At 37.7% G+C, this 12,773-nt stretch overlaps 1 protein-coding gene across 2 annotated transcripts in view; it reads left to right on the top strand.

The window, feature by feature from the left end:
* RALGPS2 (Ral GEF with PH domain and SH3 binding motif 2) overlaps positions 1 to 12,773 on the top strand; it is a 154,812-nt gene that overhangs the window by 52,007 nt on the left and 90,032 nt on the right. The window lies entirely within an intron of this gene.

Genomic DNA, 12,773 nt, shown 5'->3' with positions numbered 1-12,773 from the left:
AGTTTGACTTTCTCAGGTGAGCTTTTTTCTCTTCATCCAGGCTCTCCCAGCACTTCCTACTACTTCACTGGACTTGTCAGTTGCAGTTTTACATTTTTGGATTGTGGTTCAATAAGTATTTACTTTGTGTCTGTTCTGTGTCAAATGCTGCCCTTGTGCATCTTACATTTAGGTAAAGTGAGCCAGTAGTGTGTCATGGAAAGCATCAGCCAGCCAGCCAGAAGAGGACAGGGTGTGAGGGCAGTGAGAGCTACGGTTTTGCACAGGGTGATCAGAAGGGCTTCACTGCAAAGGCACCGCCTGAGAAAGACCTGAACGAGATGAGAGAGCAAGCCATGCGCCTGTTTGGGGGGAAGAGTGTTCCAGGCAGACAGAACAGTGCCGATGTATAGTGCCATAAGTTTCTTTCTTAGTTCTTTTGGGAACAAGATATAGTGTATTTGGTGTAGTATATACAAGTCTACAGTGGCCCTGAATACTTTTCCTTATATCTTTATTTTGTGGCTTTATAATATGACTGTGTGTTGTATCTTAGAGACAAGAAAAAATCAAGGCATTTTCAAAAAAGAATTAGACTAACATTTATTATGCATCTACCCGCTGTAAACTATTTATTATGCTCACATAAGGGAAAAGGTTACTGGAGTGAGGTGTGAATCCCAGGACAAAGGCCAGTGAACTCAGGGAGTCTAATAGAAGGTGAGCTGGCCAGATGGCATGGGACCTGGGGAACCATTACTCTGGAAAAGATCAGAAGCTATGGCACAGGTTCTGAGCAAACAAGTGACATTTTCTGATTTGGGTTTTAAGTAGCTCTTCCTGACTACAGATCAGGGTGTGTGGGGAAGCAAGCATGGGAGTAGGGAGGGGCAGGTACCAAGGACTGAATCGAGGAGACCAGGTGAGCGACGAAGGTGACTTGAAGGGTCAGGGTGTGAGGGGAGGTGGTGGTAAGTTGTCAGGCACTGTATGCTAAAGAGGAGTCAAGAATGATGGCAAAATTTTTGGCCTGACACCTGAAACATTTACTCCATAGCCTTTGAGATGGAAAATGGTTAGTATTTGTGTTCATAGCTCCTGGGAGTGCCATTTATAGGGAACAGAATATGAAGTGTAGTCTGTGAAGAAAGGCCAGAGGAGCAGATTTTGAAGAAACAGCTTGAGTTTGGCTTTGGACATGTTTAGTTTTACATGTGTGTTGGACAGCCAAGGAGAATGTTGAGTTAGGTAATATATACTGTATTTATATATATATATGTATATGTATATATTTTTCCCCCAGTTCAGGCTGGAGATGTAAGTTTGGGAGTTGTCGGTGTAGAGATACTTAAAACATGGGTGAGATTACCGAGAGTGAACATACTTGGAGAAAAGAAGGGACCTATTTAGTGTCGAGGAGAAAAGCTAGCAAAAGAAATTGAGACGCAGCACCTGGCGATTTAGGAGGAAAACTAGGTTAGTGTGAAATTCAGTGAACCAAGTGAAGGACATATTTTTAAGAAGGAAGGAGTGATCAGGTGTAAAGTGATGTTAATCCTGGGCTTATATGTTTATTGCTTGCTACTTCCACTAGGTTTTAAGCTACATGAAGACACTTAGGACAGATACTTTTACTATTTAATCGGGCATGTAGTGGAAACTCAATATCTAGAATGAGAAAATGAACAATGTTTAGTGTTTGTCCAACGAGAGAATTTTTTTTTTCTTTTCAAAATTGAAGCAGTAACTCTTGGAAGAAGCAATGTAGCACCAAAATATTTTTGTCATGTATCGATCTCATATAATCTTCAAGATTACATTAACTCTGGCAGCATCAACAGAACTTTTTCACCTGGCAGAAAAACATCTTCTGATTTATCCTGGGATATTTAAGACATATAGTAAGATGTAAAGTGTAACAAGATGAAACTGTACCTACCTAGCCAAGTACTGTTGAAACCAGTTTGTGTCCTTGTGTATTCACCTGTCTTCCCTCCTCCCACTAGAGGAACCACTACCCAGTATTGATCTGTATCATTACTGTGCATTTAGTTGTTGATTTTCTATAAGTGTATGTTCTCCCTTAGCAGTATTTGCTTTTGCAGGTTTCAGATTTTTTATTTATGGTATCCTGTGATTTTCTTTTTTGTCTACTTATGTCCAACATTGTTGACTAGCATCCATGTTTATACTCTAGTGTATTAATTACTGAGTTGTAGCACATTAACATCCTTAAGTTTATTAAATACTGCCAAATTGTTTTCCATATTGTTTGTACAGCTGTTATTTGTTTATTATGTAAAACTCTTGCTATTGATAACTTTAACAAAAGAATTTTGAAGTCATGATGTTGTTCAGTCTAGTGTATTAGTCTCATTTATTAGCATAAAATGAAGTCTCTCTTACTATGTAGTCAGAATATCAACTTGACTACCAAATGAATTATTTTTGTTAAATCCAAATTTAACCTCAGATATGAAAAAACAGTGGTTATCACTGAACCAAATAAATTTATCTTCATGTTTCTGTCCATTATACCAATGTTCAAGTCTCTATAATTTTATATAAAGCTTTAAAAACTATATAATATATGAAATGAAGCTATTTAAAAGATCATTAGTTACACTAAAACTGTTTTAGTCAAAACTCAGTATTCTATGTATATATCCACATGTAACTTTATTTCAGGTGATGATTTATTCACATTCTCTGAATAAAATATTCTAAATTTGAGCTTTGAAGAATGTAGATTCTGAATCCAGCTATGTGGTTTAGTGATTTGATTTGCAAGTTGGTGATTAAACCACACAGGTCTCAGTTTTCTGCAAATGAGGCAATTTCTGTGTTGCAACTTATATATTTCCCATTAATTCCGTTCCATAAGTAGATCACTGCCATTCTTACTAGCTTGTGGAATTCTGTATTCTCAAGTCTTTCATAATATGCAGAATTTATTTAAACTTTTGTCCCTAAACTTGTTCTTGACTTGTAGAAAGAAAGTCCAGTTATTTTCTCAGAATAAAGCTGTTTATCTGCCTGTCTGTTGCACTGTCTACCTCAGAATTGTTCAGGAAAAAAAAAGAAAAACTCCAAGCCTTTTGTTTCCCTCTGAAAACTATTGGTCTTATGTTTGAGATGTCAAAAATTATTTTTTATTATATAGAGACTATCCTTCAGTTCAGTTTAGTTCAGTCGCTCAGTCGTGTCCGACTCTTTGCGACCCCATGAATCGCAGCACGCCAGGCCTCCCCTCTCCATCACCAACTCCCGGAGTTTACTCAGACTCATGTCCATCAAGTCGGTGATGCCATCTAGCCATCTCATCCTCTCTCGTCCCTTTCTCCTCTTGCCCCCAGTCCCTCCCAGCATCAGGGTCTTTTCCAGTGAGTCAACTCTTCGCATGAGGTGGCCAAAGTATTGGAGTTTCAGCTTCAGCATCAGTCCTTCCAATGAACACCCAGGACTGCTCTCCTTTAGGATGGACGGATTGGATCTCCTTGCAGTCCAAGGGACTCTCAAGAGTCTTCTCCAACACCACAGTTCAAAAGCATCAATTCTTCAGTACTCAGCTTTCTTCACAGACTATCCTTAGTCATCAGTGAAATACTAGCTGAAGAAATCTGGTCTTTAAGTAAGCAGATCTGAGTCAGACTTAATGCTCAGTCTGGTTTTTCTCCAACCTTGTGTCACACTTGAAATGGCTTGAAAGTGAAGGAAGACAAAAGAACGGATTTTGCCACTTTGTTTTTTTGTTTTATAATAGAGAATAATGTGAGAAAAACATGTTTACCAATGAAAAGAATTTAATGGTAAAGGAAAGTTCAGTAATTTTACAAACTACTTAATAGAGTTACACAGAAAAAATGTTTGCTCTGGTTTTAAAGTTGTCGGTCTGAGTGGTTTGCACCATCTGTCTGTCCATTTTTAGTACCAGTCAGAAACCTGCAGGTCATTCTTTTCTCTTCTCCCTCTGTCCTCTTTCCTCTGTTCTTTAGTATCTCCAGTTGATTTTACTTCTTAAATAACTTTTCTCCCCTTCTGCTTCCCTGTGCTTCCCTGTCAACGCTGAAGGAAATTTATTAAAAGAGCACAGTATTTTTACAGGGCTGCAGCTCATTGGCTCAGAGAGTATGAACCTTCCCGAGTTCCTGTACATGTTTGTTTCACCTCAGTCTGTTACCTGTATTTACTGTTGGATCCTCCTTTATGTGGACACTGCCTTGACGTCCCTGTAGCTAGTGCTACAGAAATCCCATGCCCTAATGTTCCTATAGCTAGTGCTACAGAAATCCTAAGAATCTTCATTTGCCCCCTGGCACAAGCAGCATGGCCAAATTTGGAAGCTTCTGTGAATGGTGATTGCTCTCACACAAAACCCGGCTTTTCATTCTCCCCCTCTTCCTCCTTGTAAGTAGCCATTCCTTAGTGATAGGAATGGGAGGGAGACACAGTGATATATGGTTGCTGACACTGCACTGCACTGATTACAAGGAAGGAAAAAAGCTGGTAGTTCTGCCATCTGTTCTGTTAATACATCCCCACAATTCTTAACTACCACAGTTGCTCACTGTCTTTTTGTTCCGTTATTCTTTAAATTAGACCAGTTTGGGGGGTAAATGGGCTTCCCTGATAGCTCAGTTGGTAAAGAATCTGCCTGTAATGCAGGAGACCCCAGTTTGATCCCTGGGTTAGGAAAATCCCCTGGAAAGGCTACCCACTCCAGTATTCTGGCCTGGAGAATTCCATGGACTGTATAGTCCGTGGGATTGCAAAGAGTCGAAACAACTGAGTGACTTTCACTTTGGGAAATAAATTGCCATGTATTTTGCTTTCTCTTTTTTTAATCAGTCCAACATTCACAGCTCTTTCTGTGGGTGCTCAGAAAATTCTCAATTACTTAATTTCACTTATTTTAAAATTTATTTTAAAGCCCTTTGAATTCCAAAAAATAATTTAGTAGCAAAACATAAAAGACATGGGCCAGAAGACTTGCAATTTTGTTTCAGTTTTGCCATCTATAGAGTGTGCCACTAATATAACATATTTCATGTCATTAAGCTTCATTAAAAAAAATTTAGATGAGTGAAACAAGGGATTTTGGACTACTTAACCTTTAAAATACTCTTTAGGTCTTTGAGGATTCCTGAAAGTAGAATAAGTTTGGGTGGTGACTTCAGAGTAAGAGCTTCAGTTAAGTGTAGCTTCCATCAGTAATAAATAGGATTTTGACCAAAACTGCAGAAGTCTTGAGATGGTAAGTGTTGGGGGTGGTCAGAAGTCAAGTTTTTAGAGATTAGGGGGTTGGTAGTCTCACTGGAACATAAATTCCACCAAGGCAGAAACTTGTCTGCTGGTGTGTCTGTAGTGATTGAATAATACTTATTAGATGTTTGAATTTGAGTTACCATTCCAAGGCTTTACACTGTACAGCCTGCAAGCGTATCATCTCCCATTGTTTACCATGTTTAGTTACTTTCACAAAAGTCTGTTACCCAGTCCAAGAATGTAACTTTTATCAAGTACACTTGTTCTATGGAAGCAGAACTTTTTTTTCCTCTCTGCCCATAATCACATTTTCTTCCTTAGTTTGAATTCTTCAGTGTTGAGTAAGGGCAAAAGTTCACCATAAAGTAAACATTCATTAGTTTCTATATGAATTTTCTGGTATTTAGTTGAGGCTCCACTCTTGTTAAAGTTTTCGCACTTTTCTTATATATAAAGGTTGCCACAGTATGGTTTCTCTTTTGATCATGAAGGTTTTTTTTTTTTTTTTTTCCTTTAGAAGGCTCTTACACATTTACAGGGCTTCTCTCCAGTGTGAGTTCTCTCATGTTGAGGAAGCAATGACTGTATTCTAAGGGATTTTCCATGTTTATTAATAGGATTTTTGTGTTTTTTTCCTATTATGAATTCTCGGGTGCTCTATAAAACTTGTATTTCTTCTGAAGGCATAGCCACATTCACTACACTGATGAGATTTCTCCTCAAAATGAGTATGCGTTACTCAGCACAGGGTGAGTTATGACGGAAAGCTGTCTTGCAATCAGGTTTCCTCTCCATTAGCAGCTGTGCTTGAAATCTGTACTGTAGTCATTACGCTGGATAACATTTACTTCTCTTAGAGGTTCCCAAACGTTTATGAAATGACAGGATCTGACTGAAAGTCCTCTGACGTGTATTACATTCAAAGAAGAAAGTTCTGTGCTTTATTGTTTATTCTGTTCAGTTCAATTCAGTCACTCAGTCGTGTCCGACTCTTTGTGACCCTGTGAACTGCAGCATGCCAGGCCTCCGTGTCCATCACCAACTCCCAGAGTCTACCCAAACCCATGTCCATTGAGTCGGTGATGCCATCCAGCCATCTCATCCTCTGTCGTCCCCTTCTCCTCCTGCCCCCAATCCCTCCCAGCATCAGGGTCTTTCCCAATGAGTCAACTCTTCACATGAGGTGGCCGAAGTATTGGAGTTTCAGCTTCAACATCAGTCCTTCCAATGAATACCCAGCACTGCTCTCATTTAGGATGGACTGGTTGGATCTTCTTGCAGTCCAAGGGACTCTCAAGAGTCTTCTCCAACACCACAGTTCAAAAGCATCAATTCTTCGGCGCTCAGCTTTCTTTATAGTCCAACTCTCACATCCATACATGACTACTGGAAAAACCATAGCCTTGACGAGATGGACCTTTGTTGACAAAGTAATGTCTCTGCTTTTTAATATGCAGTCTAGGTTGGTCATAACATTCCCTTCCAAGGAGTAAGCGTCTTTTAATTTCATGGCTGCAGTCACCATCTGCAGTGATTTTGGAGCCCAAAAGTGTAAAGTCAGCTACTGTTTCCACTGTTTCCCCATCTATTTGCCATGAAGTGATGGGACATAGGTCAATAAAGTCATTTAGATTATATCGATAAACACAATATAATATACACAGACAGTGTAATAAGTCACTTAGATTATATCAATAAACAGTAAATACAAAGGATAAATAAAACCTTCCTGTGTAACTGGGATACGCTAGAGATTGAGGAAGAATTCTGGTTAAATGAAGGAAAGTACATATAGGTTATTCTGAATCTTATTAAAACATTTCTGAAGAACTTGCAATTGTGATCTTCCTGGTGATACATGTAAAGAGCTTTCTCTATGCAAAGTTTCTTTTATGTGCAAAGACGCTATCATCTTGGCAACATCCGAAATTTCAACATCAGGAATATCATAATTCTGTTCTTGTTTTAATGAAAAGTATCATTTTCATTAGGCTTAAAATATAAAAATCCATAAATACAGTGGGAGGTTTGAAGAAAGCAAAGAAGACATGGCTTTTCCTCTCATATTTCGTTGGAAGTAAGGTTAGCTGCTTTGTCAGTTCTTATTGCTGTTTCTCACTGAAAATTTTCTTAATATATGGTAAGGTCAGACTTAGGGAACTAGGGAATGTGAAGAAGAAGCTGTTGACTAGGAGGGTAGGTATATCACACCATCAGCGGAAGATAGCTCCTGCCTTAATCTCTGACCTCACTGAAAGGGGCAGCATTAAGGTATTGGAAGGAGGGAGGTTGGGGAAGTAGGAAATGTGAGTACATTAGAAAAGTGAAGTGATATGTTTGATTTAACATATTACATTAGAATTATGTAGTTTCAGAGCTTATTCTGTGGATTAGAAGCATAGGAGTCGCAGTGAGTGCTTCATCTGAGGCTGCGACTAAGCAGCCATGTAGGCTGAATGGATATACTGGATGTATCAGATCCCTCCAGATCTTCCAGGTTTTGAGCCTAGGAATACCTCCCTCAGCAGTAGTGATTTTCTCATTGTGAGGACCCCACCCTTGCAGTCTTTTACAAATTCCATCGCTTTTTCTTTCTTTCCCTGAGTCTCTGTCTACAGCTGGTCTATATTGGCCTTTTCTCTTCTTCTATCTATAGGTATCCCTACAACATCACCCTTAGAGCAGTCCTTTTAAGAGTGTTGGAACCTACAAGATGAAATTTAGACCAAGAATTTGACTTTACAGAACAAACCTACAAGACATAAGAGAAGCTGTGACTCCTGTGAAATTCAGTAATTCTTTCATAGGGTAGGTGGTCATCAGTTGTGGTATTTGCCTTCCCACATGCTTTCAAAATAATCTGTTTAATGGCTAAAAATGAACCCACAAATATTCTCTCTGATACACTTTTAGTGACCATTAAGAAATTGCCTTTGTATATGTGAGTTACTGTTAGAAGCTTTCTCTTCACTGCCTGTTTTAAAAATTGCAAGTTGAATCCATTTGAGCAGATTTTAAGCATCGAGGCTACTCTGTTTCCTTTAGCCTTTGCTGAAATGGAGGCTTATTTACATAGTGTACTCAACTTGAATCAGTCCTATTCATGAGTCAAACCCTAAAAAAACATCTTTTGAGTCACTAAGTTTACTTTAACTTTTTGGTGTTCATGGGAAGTGGTTTAGTATAGAGTAACTTGAGACCTGGCAGATAACCTGTCAATACAGAATGGTGCTGGTAGGAGAAATTATTTCTCAGATGGTATAGTCTCACTTAGAGAAAGATTCTAGGGTCTGAGACAGAAAGAGACAGAGACAAAGGGAAAAGCAGTTGTTGTTTTTTTTCCCACAGAGAGATTTAGTGGCTGTTGAGGTAGAGATGGGGCAAGACAGATTCCTTTAAGGTCAGCTAACCATAAATCCATGTCAGGGTTTAAGAGGAAAGTACTGAATGAGTCCCAGTGCAGTGTCTACTTCATAATCCATTATATGGGTTTTTCTTGTTGTTGTTTTATAAACTTTTTATTTTGAGGTAATTAGAGATTCACAGGAAGTTACAAAAAATTCTACAAGGATAATTTTATTTTAAGATGGGGAACTGTTTTCTTTTCCTTTTTTAAAAAATTTATTTAGCTGCGCCATGTGTTAGTTGAAGCATGCGGGATCTAGTTCCCTAGCTGGGGATGGAATCTGGGGCCCCCTGCACTGGGAACAGAGTCTTAACCGCTGGACCACCAGGGAAGTCCCCAAAGATAGCTTTAGATTCACAGTTTTGAAACCAGGAAACAGATGTTTATACAGTACATGTCTGTATAGTCCTGTGGCGTTTTATCATCTGTGTAGATTTGCCTAACTGCTACCTCCATCAAGATACACAACTACTCCATCACCACAAAGGTCTGTCACCTGTACTTCCCCTTTGTAGTCACACCCATCCTATTCCCACCCCCACTCCCCTCCATCCATAATTCCTGGCAGCCACTATGTTGTTCTCCATCCTTGTCTGTTTGATGTTGTATTAGATGAGCTAGTAATGTAACATTGTTTCCAAGGGGAAATGTTTTCTGAAGCAGAAAGTACTATCTTAAAATTTAAAGAACCTCCCTATTTCTTCATGTTTTTTATGTGTAAGATGGAGAACTCCAATGGAATTTTAACCCATTTGCTCCCAAGTAATTTGACTGGAGTCTCATTCAGCCCCTGCCTTCTTTCAGGTCTGCTTCGAACAGAGTTTTCTTAAAGAGGAAAAGCATTTTTTCATTAAGTTAGTGATGTTGCAATTCACCAAAAATTGAATGGATTTTTCAAAACCTCTTAGCGTCTCTTATTTTGAGGAGTCAGAAAAGAGTTTAAAAATTTTTAATGTAAAAAATAAGGCTATAATCCACTGCTACCTTTGTGTTCCTTGTCATAATAAATTGTAATGATAAAGATAGGATCAAATGAGTTGGTATGTATAAGGCACTTAGAGTAGTACCTGGCAAATAGTGATCTCTACCTTAGGGTTAGCTTTTTATTGCAGCTGTTAAGACCTATGTTCTAAGGAAGAAAGAACTTTTTAAGCCCAGAGTCAGAAGATAAGATCACACAGAAAAGGACAGATGTATTGGCTACTGTCAGTAGTTCTGTATGCACATAAAGGAGACAGGGAAGACGTTTACATAGGTTTATTCAGGTGGTGGGTTTCTGGGTGGTTTATGGTCCCTCCCTGCTGCCCCTCTCCACCCTCCGATTTTATGTTTCACAAACTTATTTAACAACCGTAATTACTCTTACACATGGGGAAATTAAGTACACCTAGTTTTGATAAGATGCTTGTGAAACTGACAGTAGTGCTAGTATAAATGATCTAGTATTTCAGAAGGGCAGTTTGACAAGTATCAAGACCTTGAAAGAAAGGGTTCCTACTCTTTGACCTAGTGATTTCGCTTCTAGGACTGTATATTTAGGAAATGATCAGAAATGTCAGAAAAGGTGCAAGGATATTCTTTATTTATAATATAGCCTTACTTATGACAGAAAATTATAATATAGCCTTACTTATGACAGGAAAATGACTTGTCAAATAGCTAGATAAGTTGAATAGCAATTTCATAGAGACAGTTTGATTATAGCATTAATATAAATTTGGAAATTTTGTTAATTGGTTAAAAACAAATTCAGAGTTGATGGATTTAATCCTAGGAATTTTGTCCTAAACCTTGACATCTTTATATAGTTGTATAAATATACTGTGATATTTAGGAAGACCAAACATTTTTTCTAGCAGTTTGATGTTTATAATATAGTTATCATTTGTCATGTTTATGTTAATGTAATATCTACCACTAAATATTTTGTGTCTATACAGGAAGATAATGTGACATGAGCATATATCTAGGCTGAGTACAAAGTACTCAAATTTCTTTTGAGTGTAGAATTGCTTCTGTCATTTTCTTTTCCTGCAGTAATTTCAAATTTGAAATTTGCAAATTCTAGGTTTAAGAAAAGTACTTTATATCTTTGGAACATTTACTGTTGACCTGCTCTGTTAAAGTGATAATTGTTGTCTCTTTTTTAAGTAGTCCCCATCTCAATTGCTCAAGCTAGAAACTTAGGAGTTTTAGTACTTCTGGATACCTCATTGTTAACTTACACTATGTGGATCCAGTTTTTGACCAAATGATATTTTCAGTATCCATTAATACTACCCTATTCCAGGGAACATTGCCTTTTTCTTAAAGTGTCATAATAACATCATAACTTCCTCAGTCTTTCCTAACTCAGTTCATTCTTTTTTGTTTTTATTTAATTTTAAAATTATATTGAAGATATGCATATATCATGCTTAACAAGCTAAATATTTCCACAAGAGAGCAAAATATAGCAATATCCTGTTGTTCCCACCCTTCCAACCTCCACCTTTGAGCCCAACACCCATCCAGGTCTCTTAACTTTTCTTATTTGGAAGACTTTATATATGTTTTAAAGATTATATATCTAAATGCCTATTGCTTATGAGTTTTTCAATTTTGGATATGATTTATTGACTCTCTACTATGGAAGATGCCTTCACTCTATTTTCTCTTCCTCTCATATTTGCACAATTTATTTCCTCCTCTTTTCTTTATAGTTATGTCATAATTTTGACATGAATAAGTAATCATGGCTCAACTGTTCTTTATAGGTGTAGAGAAAGCTGAAGAACAGTTGATCCATGATTACTTACTTAAATTTTGTTTTCTTTCAGCTAAATAACTTACTTTAACTTTCGCTGTTTTGGGGTGCATGCTCAGTAGTATCCAGCTCTTTGCGATCCCATGATTGTAGCCTGCCAGGCTCCTCTGTCCTTGGGATTTTCCTGGCAAGAATACTGGAGTGGGTTGCCATTTCCTCCAAGGGATCTTCCCAACCCAGGGTTCAAACCCACGTCTCCTGCATCTCCTGCATTGGCAGGAGCGTTCTTTGCCACTGAGCTACCTGGAATCCCAATTTTTCTGCCAGTAATGAATGTAGTGAGTATGTTTTCTCTGTGTTCAAACACTCCAGATAGTGTTTCATCTTTCAGAGATGTCTCTCTTGGAATTTCCGTCCTTGCTATTTACCATCTGGACTATCATTCTTATGGTCTGCTCTTAGCTTTGTCTCAGAATCTCCCTTTACTCTTAATCTGGGAATTTCCAGTATTTTCTTCCGGTCTTGGTTCCTTGGTTTCCTGGCTCTTCTCTCCCCTTTTCTGACTTTGCTAGTTTGTTTTGATGGAAGACATATTCTACAAGCTCCGTGAGAATAGGTGCATAAAAGGAAGATTGTCCGAGACTTTCTGAAAATGTCTGTGATGTACTTTCATACTTAATTGATACTTCTGTTGAATATAGAATTCTAGGATTTTGAAGGCTTTGTTTCAGTTGTCTTCTATCTTCTAGAGTTGCTGTTGAAATACATGGTACCTTCTGATCCCTTGTTTTCTGTATGTGATCTGTTTTTGTTTTGTTTTGTTTTTGAATTGACAGATTTTATGATTTCTTTGTCTCCAGTGTGCTACAGGTTTTGATGCTAGGCCTTGGTTTGAGTCTTTTTTTTTTTTTTTTAAATCTTTTGTAATGGACATTAGACAGGTCTTTTCTCATCCTTTAGATTCAGGAGACATTTTCTTGAACTGGCATTTTTTTCAATAAGTTACTTTCCTCTATTCTCTCTGTATTCTCTTAAAATTATTTTTATTATTCAGAAGTTGACTCCAGTGGACTCTTCTAATTAACATAATATTTTTGCCCCCAAATTTAGCTTATTGTTTAAAAGGTATTGTCACCTTTATCTTTCTTGATTTATAAAAATTATTTTATTATATTTTTCATGTCCAAAAGTTTTATTTGGTTCTCTGAATCTTTGTTTGTACCCTTCTATTTTTTCTATTTAATGGGAGCAATATCTATCCAGAAGTAATAATTACATGATATTGTCCTTTTCTCAGTTTTCTTTTTTTTCCACCCTAACTCAGTGTCCTTGAAATTCTTCTTTCCTATGGATTATGTCTCTTTCTGACCATGGTGG

This window comes from Cervus canadensis, chromosome 13, assembly GCF_019320065.1.
Source record: "Cervus canadensis isolate Bull #8, Minnesota chromosome 13, ASM1932006v1, whole genome shotgun sequence".
Classification (NCBI taxonomy): Eukaryota; Metazoa; Chordata; class Mammalia; order Artiodactyla; family Cervidae; genus Cervus; species Cervus canadensis.
Note: the sequence above shows the minus strand (reverse complement) of the source record. Positions and strands in the feature narration are given on the sequence as shown.